This window comes from Bison bison, unplaced genomic scaffold (assembly GCF_000754665.1).
Source record: "Bison bison bison isolate TAMUID 2011002044 unplaced genomic scaffold, Bison_UMD1.0 scf7180017864134, whole genome shotgun sequence".
In the NCBI taxonomy this organism is placed as follows: Eukaryota; Metazoa; Chordata; class Mammalia; order Artiodactyla; family Bovidae; genus Bison; species Bison bison.
Genome location: NW_011494706.1, coordinates 1,752,837 through 1,765,446, shown reverse-complemented (window position 1 = coordinate 1,765,446; position 12,610 = coordinate 1,752,837). Strand labels below are relative to the sequence as shown.

The 12,610-nt window shown below is 42.8% G+C and overlaps 1 protein-coding gene across 4 annotated transcripts in view; it reads right to left on the bottom strand.

Moving 5' to 3' along the window:
* Window positions 1-12,610, bottom strand: part of ASNS (asparagine synthetase (glutamine-hydrolyzing)) — a 148,063-nt gene that overhangs the window by 51,565 nt on the left and 83,888 nt on the right. Inside the window, exon 4 of one of the 4 annotated variants that reach the window (XM_010839733.1) lies at window positions 4,866-4,937. The exons of the other annotated variants lie outside the window; for them this stretch is intronic. The gene's annotated coding sequence lies outside the window, so the exon portion shown is untranslated. The remainder of the gene's footprint in view (window positions 1-4,865; window positions 4,938-12,610) is intronic. 4 annotated transcript variants of the gene reach the window in all.

The window sequence follows — 12,610 nt, the reverse complement described above, 5'->3', positions numbered from 1 at the left end:
GACTAGAGAACATAAGCAAAAGACTTTCCAACTACTCCCATAAGTTTGCACAAACTTAAGAGGGGAAATATTAAAAAATAAAACCCACTACTTAAGCTCCTTATATTTTGAAATTTCAATTTTCCTAGCCATTTATTATCTGTAAGCTTCACTCCATATGTGAAAGGAGCTGGTTTTTCAGCTTCCCCTTTTGGTAGCTCAAAAAATAACATTTCATGAGAACTGTATTTTCGTAGAAAACTGAATTAATTTCTGTGACTCTCAGCCCTAAATCTACATTATAAGTAATTTGTATACAGCTTTATAAAATGTTCTCACACTTGATCTCCAACCAAAGAGTTCCACTTCTATGGATCTCTGTGTGGCCCGGATGATTACATCTTTTAAAAGCCCTGCTGCAGATTCTGACGACTAACTGACTTTGAACACCACTGACCTACTCTCTGATTACATTAATAGATAACTCAAAGCTGTACAGAGGATGTGATGCATAAATAGATGCGGGCTTGTACCAAAGGGGCTGAGGGCAGCCCTCAGCTGTTCTCAGCCTGCTCTCTGCCCGTCCCTCCTGCTCCAGGTTCTGCTTGTCTGGATACCTTAGTGCTGACTGCAAATTATCCCATTCTTGCAAGATCCTGGCAGACCGACCTTAAAGAGGCGGAGCCTCTGCAGCCACTAGATAGATGCTCCCTCAGACCAGCAGTCCAGAGAAAAAAGGGGCTGGGGAGGAGGGAGCTGTGTGCAGAAAAGAAGAAAGGAGCAGAGGAAAAGGGAGAGGGTGAGGGGTAAAGCTGCATCTATGCATCTGGCCATAGGAAAAGAAACGTGACCAAACAAGACGGGTTTCCACAGACAACAAGCCCCTCCCAGCCACTCAGAGATTGCCTGGTTCTCTGCACCGTACATAATGCTGCTTTTGCTTTTGTTCACATCTATTTTAGAGGAAATTATTGCCTAGCATTGTCATTTCCCCTGCATCTTATACATGTCCTCACTCCGCGACTGGACATTATTAGTAGGTTCTCTCTCCTGTTCTCAGATGTGGTAGCAGGACGCAGCAGCTCACTGGAGCAGATCTGTTGCTCCGCAGATCTGTGTCGCATTAATGACTGGTGCACTGGCGGACTGCCCTCCCGGTTACCGCCCCCACACTCTACTTCGTCTCCAGGCAGAAATGCATCTCTCCTTCCTCTGGGTCCGCAGCACTTGGTATTATTCTAGTCTAATCTGTCCTACAGATGTTGGATTATGTCTGTGTCACCGCTGCCAGGCCATGAGCACCTCAGGAAAGCTGGCTGCTTTGTCCACCAGCTCTCAGCACAGCACTGGCATTAAGTAGGCTTTTGAATGCCTGCTACATCCACTCCAATTTTCTACCTCCATCTTATTTCATTGGCATCTGGTTTCTTCATCACTTGGAATTAAATCAATGAACGGGTAAAAATACAGGGCAGGGACCCATCGTGCAGCTCCTTTCTGATGTCACTGCAGACAACCTATAGGACCTGTCTTGAATTTCCGTATCTGTTCATCAACTGGCCACAGGCAGCTCCAAGGACACTTCCAGAGGTTGAAGCACTAAACACAGGAGACAGCTAGAAGCATGGCACTGAAGAAAGCAAATGGACCTGTATAATTCCCTGCAGATCAATCCTAGTTCACAGAAACCTTGCCATTGTGTATTTCATTCGCATTTGAAGAACAAAAAAGAGCATCTCGGGGCTTTGATTTGTTCAAGGTCAGAGGGCATGCTTAGGACTGGAAGTCAAACATGTTTGAAGCCTCAGGCCACTCTCCCCACACGGTTTCATCACTGGGAGACTGACCACACAAGACAGTGTCTTGGGGGCATTGCTGAAGAACTATGACTTCATTAGGATGGAAAATAGCTTCTATCCTCCCTTTTATCACAGGTTGTAATAGAAGACAGAGTTTCACAGTATGACATTTCTCACTAAATCATGCCCTTTTCCAACTCTGCCTTTATTCCCCTATTGGAGCAAGGTCATTTAAAATTTTTTATTTGAATTATTGAGAAGAAAAAAATCATTCCCTGCTTTTTATAGGCTTTAGGGCATGTATTCCTTCACCATCCTAACTTATAATCTTTCCCAGTACTCCCTTTCAATACACAGAAAAATAAAATTTTCAGTCCAAGTATACCCTTGAAATTTAGAGTCCATATCTTTCTAATAACTTAGCCTAAAAGAGTTTCTTGAAATAAACTCTGAATCCTGGAAGACATATTTCATGAGAATTTATCTAGTTGGTTTCCCAATATTTATAATATGAGAATATCTTCCCTACCAAATATAAAAATACATCTCTGCCTGATAATAGTTGTGTTTAAAGTATTCATTGATTGAAAAAACAGTCAAAATGATAAAAATTCAAAATGAATTCAGTCAAGTTGGGAAATGTTTGTATTTTCTGCATCTCTATGGCATCTATAATCCATCTGCAAAGTAATCACTAGTACATGCGTGAAAAATAGCTGACTGCAAGATAGGCCAGGCCAATCATCAAGGGCCTTGTGTGGCATACCAAGGAGATTAAGATTTATTTTGCAGGCAAAATGGAATCAAAAGAAGTTTTAAAGCAAACTGACAGGACCAGATCGATTTTTTTCAGAAGATAATTTTGGCAGCAGTGCATGTACATGTGTGTTCAGTTGCTTCAGTCATGTCCAGCTCTTTGCAACTTTAAGATGGACTGTAGCCCGCCAGGCTCCACTGTCCATGGGATTTTCCAGGCAAGAATGCTGGACTGGGTTGCCTTTCCCTCCTCCAGGGACTCTTCCCAACCCAGGGATTGAACCCACGTCACCTGCTTTACAGGTGGATTCTTAACCACTGAACCACCAGGGATGCCCTTTTGGCAGCAGTACAGACAGCCAATTATGAAATGGCAAGAACAGTGCCAGGAGTTCAGGGAGGAAGTGGAAAATGACATTGGAGCCACAGTGATGGGAGATGCCTCTGACCTCAACATTGGAGGACTTGGTAAGCCAGTAATGCAGGAGATGGAGGTCTTTAGAATAAAAATCTTTGAGATTTTTTTTACCTGGAAAATAATAAGGAATACCAGAGGAGGTGTGTACTTTTTGAATGGGGTTGGGGTTGGAATTGGTGGAATGGCACATGAGATTGAATGGAGTTATATGTTTTAAGCTTGAAATAATAGGGTACATTTAAGTAATGGCTCTCCTGCATGCCACTGGATATTCAAGTCTTATAATGAGGAGATCTGAGCTGGATCTTTAGGCAGCTATAAATGGTAGTTGTTATGACAGTAACTTATAAGTCAGATAGCCCTTGGTTCAAATCCACTTATTTACGGGCTTGAGCAAAATCTTAAACTTCTGAGCCTTAGCTTCCTCACTGGAAAATTGGGATAATGCCCATATCAAGGGTTTCTTACCAGAGATTGTAGGATCATAATTTTTTAAATTAAAGACTACATATATTAGTAACTCTTGTAGGCTTCCCTGGTGGCTCAGACAGTAAAGAATCCACCTACAGTGCAGGAGACCCGGGTTCGATCCCTGGGTTGGGAAGATCCCCTGGAGGAGGGCATGGCAACCCACTCCACTATTCTTGCCTGGAGAATTCCATGGACAGAGTGGGCTATAGTCCATAGGGGTCACAAAGAATTGGACACGAGTGAACAACTAACACACACACTTGAATGGCATATGGTAGCAGTATATGCCAACTATACTATTGTTATGCATACAGTATATACATTTATATACTGTGTATATATATATTATATATACAGTATTATATATACAGTATATATTGTTATGTATACAGTATACATAATGATACTGGCTCAACATGTAGCCAGTATTGTTATGTAGATTGCAAGTCACCAGACGAGTGGCACTATCTCCTGAAATAGTGGAATTTTTCTTGCAGAGCAAGAGAGAAAAATAAAAAGGAGGGCCCTAGTGATACCACGCTAGAGAAAAAACCAAAGGAAGGCACTGACAAAAAGGCTGAGAAAGCAAGAAGGAAATCAGGAAAAGAGGGTGGCTCAGCAATCATCGGAGGAAAGAGCTTCAACAAGAAGGAGGTGGTCTGATTCCTGAAGATTAGGACCAAATGTTCATCTTGAATTAATAAGGAAACCACAGTGCCCTGAAGAGTGATGTGAATAATGGCAACTGACTGGGACAGTATTCAAGTGCTTCTAGAACTATGAGAGGTGAATTATCAAAGCCATTATATAACTGCGAGACAGAGAACATAATCTGGATTAAAAATGAGAGCATAACTAACAGAATAGACATTGCCTAAAAAATGATGCATCTATTTGACAAACTGGGAGCAGTTAATGTCTGCTGCTAAAGTTTCCACTATGGATGCAAGAGAAAAAGTAATTCTTGTGAATTATTATACTGTACAGCTGTAATTTTTATAATGTCGTATGTCAACTACATGTCAATAAAAATAAACAACTGAAATAAGTTTTAGAAAAGAATCTTGTAAAGAGTAAAGAGCCTGTTTTACTCCAAAAAAGGAATAAAAATTTTGAGTTAAAGAAAACCGTTCCAACAAAAAATGTCCAAATAATCCCCTCACTCATCTAACAAATACAATCCATCAATAACTGCTATTAGCTCTATTTTCAAAATCAACCCCAAATTCAACCTCTTCTATGGTGGCTAACTCCTTTGTTAATTCAGCTAAATCAGAGCTGCATTTCCCAGAATTCTCTTCCCTGTGTGGATGTGGATTTTGATGTAAGAGAAAACTGCGTGAGATTTCACCCTTCAAAGCAAAACAGCATCACTGAGGTCTAAGGTCACTATAGGGCACCCTGCGGCAGTTCACTTTGTTGCTACTGACTTGTCAGTGTACCTTGTTGGCGCCTGAAGCTCCTCTAGCTCCCTTCATTATGTCCTCTTCTGTCTTCTCCATGCCCTGGACCTGCTGAAGGAAGGTTACCTGCATCATAAAGTTGGAAGCACTGAGAGACAGATGTGATCCCAGTTTGTTCCCAGTCTCCCCTGCTTCACAGTCAGCTTTTGTTCCCAGCTCCTGGACCTACTGATTTCAGTGGCCTCAGGCCTCCACCAGACACAAAGGCACCAGTTTTCCAGAAAGTGCTCCATCCCTTACCACAACTGCATAAGGTCTAAGTCCGGCTTCCCAGGTGGCACTAGTAGTAAAGAATCACCTCCCAAAGCAGGAGACATAAGAGACATGGGTTTGATCCCTGGGTCAGAAGATTCCGCTGGAGAAGGGAATGGTTAGCCACTCCAGTATTCTTGCCTGAAGAATCCTATGGACACGGAGCCTGGTGGGCTACAGTCCATGGGGTCGCAGAGTCAGACACAACTGAGTGACTAACACTTTCACTTTTTCACTTTCAAATCCTATAATAGATCCCATATTTCATACTATTCACAGTGGTTGTTTCCCTGATTGAACCCTCACTGATACAGAAATTGATGCTAAAAGTGATTCCAGGAAACAGAAACTTAAGGATGGTTCTCTAAGTTAGCTTTGGGTTATCTGGAACTGATTTCCTAATATAGTTAGGCAGGCAACAGTAGAGGAGACAGTAGTAGCTTATGATATGCAAAAGAATTACTTGAAGTATCACCTGGAGACATCAAAGTGATAATGTGTAATCAACTGTTAATAGAAGGCAAGGATTTGAGTGAATTCATTGCTACCAATGAAGATTTTTAGTGAAAGTAAAAATGTTTGTGAGTCAATGAGTGCTTCTAAGTGTACTGAAGAATGTGTGGGGAAAAAACTGATGCACTTAAGGATTTATAACTGTCCTGAAAGATAAGGATATCCTGGACGATAAGACCAAGGTTTCCAAAAACCAAACATGAAATTTAATCCTGTGGGTGGCTGAATTACAACACAAGTTGAATTCTCAACTTTGCAGGGTTTCTTATGTTAAGGTTAGGACATCGATTGAGAAGAAATATGACTTAAAATTTGGGACAGGAATATGGGAGCAGATTTCAATGAATCTGGGGACCTTGGAACCCCTAAATTCTTACTGATCCTCCTTTGCCAGTAGAAGCAGCCCTTCCTCCTACCACAGTCTGAGGACGTCAGTTATCTCCCATCAGAAGAACCCATGTCTTCCTGTGAGGTGGTCACCTAGCATCAAACAGTTGATCTTCTTCGAAGATCATGCCTCTCATTACTTCTAGACCAGTATCCAGACTCCAGTCCCAGCAGGGCCCCGGAGGTAAGCCGTGAAGCGTGATTCACAAGAAGGCCAATGCACACCTCAAGAGCTGCAATACTTTGTCAGTATATACTGAAAGGGCCTCAGTAATGTGCAAAAGAGTGGATTTTAAATTGTACAGGATCTGGGAAGAAGAAATGCAGTGTTGGACCCACTGAAATTAGTTAAGTGCGCTAAGCAGAGATTCTGAAATTAGTGTGTTAGCTTGAGCAGTTACAAATGATCCTAAACCTGGAGTGAAAAGGACTTTACAGTAAATGAACCTGAAGTTTCATAAGCTTCTTGGTATAATGATCAAGGGATCCAAAGGCTTTGGAAAAAATGACATGCTTAAGTGGATTTATTATGCACTACTTGTTCAGATATCTCTAACTATGTCCCCAGAATGGTTCAGAGGATACTCCTTCCACTACAGCTTTGAGAAAGGCACTGGGGAAGGAATTACAGCTTCTATAAGAAGGGCTATGGTGGCTGTTCTCTAAAGGTTAGAAATGAGATGGGGAAGTGCTGCTATTAAACTGGAGTCTCTGAATTTAACAAGGATAATAAGATTCTGGGGTGGTAGGAGCCAACTGGTAGCATTTAATCACATTGTTTATTTCAAATCCTAAAAGATAATGTTGTTAAAGTGCTGCACTCAATGTGTCAGCAAGTTTGGAAAACTCAGCAGTGGCCACAGGACTGGAAAGGGTCAGTTTTCATCCCAATCCCAAAGAAAGACAATGTCAAAGAATGTTAAAACTACCGCACAGTTGCACTCATCTCACATGCTAGCAAAGTAATGCTCAAAATTCTCCAAGCTAGGCTTCGACAGTATGTGAACCGAGAACTTCCAGATGTTCAAGCTGGATTTAGAAAAGGCAGAGGAACCAGAGATGAAATTGCTAACATCCGCTGGATCACAGAAAAAGCAAGAGAATTTCAGAAAAACATCTACTTCTGCTTCACTGACTATGCTAAAGCCTTTGACTTTACTCAAAAGTAGTCATGTATGGATAACCTTTTTTTTTCCCCCAGTACTCATGCATGGATGTGAGAGTTGGACTATAGAAAAATGAGCACTGAAGAATTGATACTTTTGAACTCTGATGTTGGAGGAGACTCTTGAGAGTGCCTTAGACTACAAGGAGATCCAACCAGTTCATCCTAAAGGAATTCAACCCTGAATATTCATTGGAAGGACTGATGCTGAAGCTGAAGTTCCAATATTTTGGCCACCTGATATGAAAAACTGACTCACTAGAAAGGACCCTGATGCTGGAAAAGATTGAAGGCAGGAGGAAAAGGGGATGACAGAGGATGAGATGGTTGGATGGCATCACCGATGTGATGGACATGAGTTTGAATAGGCTCCGGGAGTTGGTGATGGACAAGGAAGCCTGGCGTGCTGCAGTCCATGGGGTCGCAAAGAGTCAAACATGACTGAGTGACTGAACTGAACTTAAAGCCTTTCACTGTGTGAATCACAACAAACTATGGAAAGTTCTTAAAGAGATGGGAATACCAAACGACCTTACCTGCCTCCTGAGAAACCTGTATACAGGTCCAGATGTAACAGTTAGAACCGGACGTGGAACAACAAATTGGTTCCAAATTGGGAAAGGAGTACGTCAAGGCTGTATATTGTCACCCTGCTTATTTAACTTATATGCAGAGTATGTCATGCAAAATGCCAGGCTGGATGAAGCACAAGCTGGAATCAAGATGCCAGGAGAAATATCAATAACCTCAGATATGCAGATGACACCATCCTTATGGCAGAAAGTGAAGAAGAACTAAAGAGCCTCCTGATGAAAGTAAAAAAGGAAAATGAAAAAGCCAGCTTAAAATTCAACATTAAAAAAGCTAAGATCATGGCATCCAGTCCCATCACTTCATGGCAAATAGATGGGGAAGCAATGGAAACAGTGACCGACTTTATTTTCTTGGCCTCCAAAATCATTGTAGATGGTGACTGCAGCCATGAAATTAAAAGACACTAGCTCCTTGGAAGAAAAGCTATGACCAACCTAGACAGCATATTAAAAAGCAGAGACATTACTTTGCCAACAAAGGTCCATATAGTCAAAGCTATGGTTTTTCCAGTAGTCATGTATGGATGTGAGAGTTGGACCATGAAGAAGGCTGAGTGCTGAAGAACTGACGCTTTTGAACTGTGGTATTGGAGAAGACTCTTGAGAGTTCCTTGAACAGCAAGGAGATCAAACCAGTCAATTTCTAAAGGAAATCAGTCCTGAATATTCATTGGAAGGACTGACGCTGAAGCTGAAGCTCCAATACTTTGGCCACCTCAAGCGAAGAGGCGACTCATTAGAAAAGACCCTGACGCTAGAAAAGATTGAGACAGGAGGAGAAGGGGACAACAGAGGACGGGATGGTTGGATGGCATCACCAGCTCAATGGACATGAGTTTGAGCAAACTCTGGGAGATGGTGAAGCACCAGGAAGCCTGGTGTGCTGCACTCCATGCGGTCGCAAAGAGTCGGACACAACTGAGCAACTGAACAACAACAAAATCACAGAAGACAAGTAAGATGTAGGCAAAGAACCGAAAGAAATCAAAAGAGTCTGAGCCATGGAGACCTTTGACTTTTGATAGTTGATCGTAATGTCCGTAGGACTGAAATAGGTGATGGCCCTTCTAATGTCCAATTTGTTTAGAGTAAGTATTGGTGGCAAAAAGAAGTCATACCTGAGTCAGAAATAAAGAATTGTGGACCCTCAACCAATTACCAGACTTAAGCCAGTTCATGGGCCCAAAGCCCCTCAGAAGAAAGGAAGACAGGAGTCTCCTTGAGGAACACTTACTAGACAACCAAAAGACACACAATGCTCCTGAGCTTCACAGAATGCAGCTGAGGATGTGAGATCATAGTGTGGGGAATGAAAGTGGGAACTTCTTCCTACCTTGAAAGAAAGCCCAGAGGTAGGAGGAAAGAAACGGTGTCCCAGGTGGTTCAGCGGTAAAGAATCTGCCTGTCAATCCAGGAGAGGTAGGAGACATGGGTTCAGTCCCTGGGTAGGGAAGATCCCCTAGAGGAGGAAATGGCAACCCACTCCACTGTTCTTGCCTGGGAAATCCCATGGATAGAGAAGCCTAGTAGGGTACACAGCCCATAGGGTCACAAAGAGTTGGACACACGACTGAGGGACTCCCTACCCCACCCCCAAGGAGCATTGTTAGACCTCTTTTTTTCTCCCTGCCCTACAAAATGTTAATAATCACACCTACTCCGGCCCTTGGTTAGGGCCACAAAACACTGTAATAGGTGCACTTTGCTGCCTCCTTGTGGACAATATCACCCTCAAGGAGTGCAGGATCTGAGATCTGTTCACTCATTCCAACCAAAGAGCTCCCAGGCCTGGTGTGTAGACCACATGCTTAGACCCTTTTCTCCAGCCTGAAACGTGACAGCCCAAGTGTCAGTCAGAGAGAACACCGTCTTTAGAATCACACAAACGAAGTTAAGCCCAACCTCTGCTATTTACAGGTTTTGGGACCTCCAGCAAATTTTCCCCTCGTTTATCCTAAGCATCCCAACTGCTAAATGAAATTTAAATATTCACACGGAAAAATTGTTGTGAGGTATACAGGTGAAGAGAAATGACTGAAAAGCATAAATTATAATGTCCAGCACAGGGCAAGTGTTTGATAAATGGTCCTAACATGATTTGGCAGTTGCCCTTTGCAGCTTCATTGCTGTTGTTCAGTCGCTAAGTCCTGTCTGACTCTTTGCAACCCCAGGGACTGCAGAACATCAGGTTTCCCTGTCTTTCACTATCTCCCAGAGCTTGCTCACACTCATGTCCATTGAGTCGGTGATGCCATCCAACCATCTCATCCTCTGTCATCCCTTCTCCTCCTGCCCTCAATCTTTCCCAGCATCAGGGTCTTTTCAAATGAGTCAGGTGGCCAAAGTATTGGAACTTCAGCATCAGTCCTTCCAATGAATATTCAGGGTTGATTTCCTTTAGAGGTTGACTGGTTTGATCCCCTGGGTGTTCAAGGAACTCGCAAGAGTCTTCTCCAACACCACAGTTCAAAAGCATCAATTCTTCAGTGGTCAGCCTTCTTCACGGTCCAACTCTCACACCCATACATGACTACTGGAAAAACCACAGCTTTGACTAGACGGACCTTTGTTGGCAAAGAGATGTTCTCTGCTTTTTAATACATTGTCTAGGTTTGTCATAGCTTTCTTCCAAGGAGCACGAGTCTTTTAATTTCATGGTTGCAGTCACCGTCCACCGTGACTTTGGAGCCCAAGAAATAAAATCTGCCACTGTTTCTACTTTTTCCCTTTCTATTTGTTATGAAATGATGGGACTGTTGAGATCAGATCCTTTGCACTTGGCTCCAGTAGCACCTCAATGAGCTGACCAAAGATCAGATGTCTGTCATCAGGTCCTGGTGTGGGAAGGAGAAAGACACACCTTCTCTGGAGCGTCTGCCTGAGAACCAGTCAGTTCTAAGAGTATTACTGGAGAGGGATGGGGAGCTGAGAGGGATTTATAAGTGGATCTTTAAGTGTAAAGCCTGCAGCCAAGGCCACTGCCATCAATTCAGAATCCTGACCCAGAGTCTTCACCTCATCATTACCCTTGACATCTACCTCCGAGGATAGTTCTGGGTAACCCAGATCTACCCCCTACGCCCACCCCCTGACTCCTCAAGTCAATTCCCCACTGGAACCCCTGACTAGAGGTCCATTTATAGCAACATGTCCAACCTCCTCACCATACGGCTCCTCCCCATCCCACCAAACAATACTAGCCTCCACTCTCCTATTTATCAAAGAAATTCTCCATCTTCTCAGACTACTCATCACCTAGACTGCAACCTTTTCCCCCAGGGCACAATCCCTACTTTGAGGAGTCTCATTCAAGCTGGGTACGTTATTCGTCTCCTGTCCAGTGTCCAGACACAATCAGAAGGAGTAAATCAGTCCTTTTGCCTTCCACTCTACAGATATCATGGCCGCTATTCTCCAAAGAAAACAGCACCCTTTCAAAATCTCAATTTCCTCTTCTACCAATTCTCAGGTCTCTCCACTCCTCCGAGACACCCTGACTTAATCCACTGCTTAGCATAGTGATTTAAAAGGCCTAGATAAATATCTGTTGCCTCTTTCTCCATCGCAGGCATCAGAAACACCCACTTCCCAGAGTATGTGACTCTGTCACAAGGGGCTGTGTGACCTTCCTATAAGTGGTCTTGCCTCCCTGAGCCTAAACTCCTGCACCCATCAAATGGCAGTAACAGAAATACCTCTAGAGATAGTATTAATAAGAGGATTAGGGACTTCCCAGGTGGTGCAATGGTAAAGAATCCACCTGCCTATGCAGGAGACGCAAAAGCCACGGGTTCCATCCATCAGTTGGGAAGATCCCCTGGAGGAGGAAATGGCTGCCTACTCCAGTATTCTTGCCTGGGAAATCCCATGCACAGAGGAGCCTGGTGGGCTACAGTCCATCACGTCGCAAAGAGTTGGTTACGACTCAGCACACCTGCACACACAGACACCCAGTAGAGAGCCTGGCTCCCACTTGGGGCCTCTCTTGTGAGAGACTTCCCTGAAAAGATGGTTGCCCTGGTGATGCCCAAAGAACAGGTGGCTTCCCTGGGAGGGGAAATAGTTTCCAGCCTCCTTTTTTATCTCAAGATACAAGTGAGGGCTAAGCTGTATAAAAGAGACCCTCTAGTCTCTTCATCTCTCCAAACTATACTGAGAATACTTGGAAAATATATCATGTGTTATATCAAATATATATATATATATATGTATCTGACTGAATCACTTTGCTGTACACCTGACACTAACACAATATTATGTCAACTATATTTTAATTAAAAAAAAGATTTTTTTAAGTAAAAAAAAAAGTGTGTGCATGAATGCTAAGTTACTTCAGTCATGTTCGACTCTTCGAGACCCTATGAACAGAAGCCCACCAGGCTCCTCTCTACATGGAATTCTCCAGGCAAGAATACTGGAGTGGGTTGCCATGCCCTCTTTCAGGCGATCCTCCTGACCCTGGGATCAAACCCACGTCTCTTTTGTCCCCTGCATTGGCAGGCGGGTTCTTTACCACTAGTGCCTCCTGGGAAGCCCATTAGAGTACAGACTTGTTACTAAAGAATTATTATTACTTTTTCCTGACTTTAACCCCTTCCCATAGTTGATTCCACTATCAGGGTCAAAGGTTTCTTAAAGATTCTACCGCATAAGAAAAAAATCCATCAAGCATTTAGTATTTTAACAACCGAAACAATATTTTATAATTATAAATAATATAATATATAATATAAATTATAAATTTATAAATTATTTTTAGCCATTTCCATCATTTCAGCTTATCCCTTGCAAAGAGAAAGGTAATGTCTTATAAT